The following is a 2,206-nucleotide window of genomic DNA, read 5'->3' on the forward strand; positions in this document are numbered from 1 at the left end:
CCGCTGCCGCCGCCGCTGCCGCCGCCTCCCCGCCGCGCGCGGTGCTTTAGGAGTTAAACGTGCCCAGCAAAGCAAAACGGCTCACGGCGGACGCCTCCCTTCCAAGCACCAGCCTCTGCGTGCGGCACCTGCGTTGAAAGTTGCTTGAAATTTTTTAAGCTTTGCCCCTGGAAGAGAGAAGGGGGAGGAGGGAGGAAGAAAAGCAAATGGCTCAAAAAACATCCACGGAACAGCTAGTTCTTTTCTGTGTACCTGCTCATTTAGAGACCTATTTTAAAAATTATATCTGAAAACAACTGTCTGAAAACTTGAGTTCCCCACCAGGTGTAACAATCCCAAATATCTCACACCATACCTTGAATGCAGCCTTCCAGCTGTGCACTCTGCTGGGCCAGAGAAATCCAAAAAAATCTACATTAATCAGCCTCTTCTTGCATTTCCCTATTAATAATTACTAACCTCTCAAAAGATTTGATTAGCATATATTGAATTTTACAGTACTCTGATTAAGACAGATTTTTTTTCTTTTTAACTGAGAAAATTGGTAGTCACCATATTGATTGCAACACAAAGCAGCCTTGTGGGAAGGCTGCTCCAGCCAGCTGGTGGAATAAGTGACCCTTAAGGACTTTCCCCCACGCATTCTCCGAAGCAGCTTCTCCTCTGTGCTGCTACGTGCTGCTCTCCCCCTCTGCAGCAGTCCCCAAACACACAGTTTGCAAAATCTCGTTCTAATCACCGTCTCATAGACTTGCACAAAATAAAACTCTTGAGTAAATGATTATGCTAATCTCTGATTTACTTCAAAACTGAGGGTAAACACCTCCCAGTCTTGATAAAGTTTGCTAAACACGCCTTTTGGGGGCTGCTAATCAATCTTTCCCTGCCACTGACCTGCTGGCATTGGTTTCCTGCAACCAGCAGCCAGCGTGCAAATTCGTTTACCAGCAGTGCTTCGTTTCCCTTTCCGGCACCCAGGGCGCCAGGTCCGCATGTCCTGTTCAGATGGCAGGAGGATTTCTGGGGTGGCCACGCAGCTTGAGCGGCGCCGCGGGCGATCACCAGGCTGCCAGCGAGCCAGGGCAGCACGTGCCGAGCCCCATGTTTCTCCTCCACCAGGAAGAAAGCAGCCTTCAAGGGGACTGATCACATTTGTGACCGTCTTCCTTGATATCTTTCAAACTCCGCACTCGCCCCTCATTCTTGGAGGACTAGGAGGTTATTTACACCACTCTCAGAAGAACTAAAAGAGAAGTTTAGAGGGTTTTTTTTCCCCCCCTCCTTTTTCCTCATTTTGAAGGAGTGCCAAAGTTGCAAAAAAGTAAACCTCACACGACCTTTGGGATCCATTTCATTATCCCAGGGAACATTTTGCAGTTAAAGCACTACAGGTAGCTCAGGTTTGATGTGCCGAGGTGAGAGCAAGGGAAACTAACAGAGAAAAAACTGCTCTCAAGCAGCAGTGATCCAGGTCTTCAGAGCAGCCTCGTTATTGGCACACGAAGCAAAGAGGATTTCTTTAAAATTACCTGACAGTTTGTTCTGAGGTTGGATCTTTTGTACTTCAGTTAAATCCTACTCATTTTCACCCCATTTTAAGCTGATTCCACACAAAGAAGAGACTTTCATTACCTTTATTTTACACATTTTTGGACTATGGTGTTCTTTTGTTTCTGCATGTCTGATGAACTGGGTCTTATCTAGGATACTGCCTTCTGCATAGCTTAAAGAAACCAGACAATAAGAGAAAATCTGCCCTTAAATCACTCTAAACAAAATAATCACACTTGTAAAGAGCTGGTCCTCACAGCAGAAATTCCTCTTACAAAGGATACCAGGAGACATCAGCGCTTCCAAACACGAGAGACACACCAACGGTTTCATGCTGCAGCATAAAAACAGAATAGATCCGTTGCTGAAGTAGCCGGACTCCTTCAAACCTTTAACTCCAGTCCAGCTCATTTATTTAGGCCTCAGTCACTTTGCCTCACATTCCGCCCTCTCCCTGTGTTTAAAACAGGGACAAAAACGCTCCCTTCAAGACAGGAGGGCCAAATTAATGTTTGCAAAATGCTTCAGGGTACTCAGACAATAAGGGCTACAAAGTGCAAAATATCATGTTATCTTTGTATTCATTTGATCTCTGTGTACATTTGTTATCCTCGAAGAGAAGGAATACCTCCCATGCAAAAAGTTATTTGGGGAG

This window comes from Apteryx rowi, unplaced genomic scaffold (genome assembly GCF_003343035.1).
Source record: "Apteryx rowi isolate R43461 unplaced genomic scaffold, aptRow1 scaffold_36, whole genome shotgun sequence".
In the NCBI taxonomy this organism is placed as follows: domain Eukaryota; kingdom Metazoa; phylum Chordata; class Aves; order Apterygiformes; family Apterygidae; genus Apteryx; species Apteryx rowi.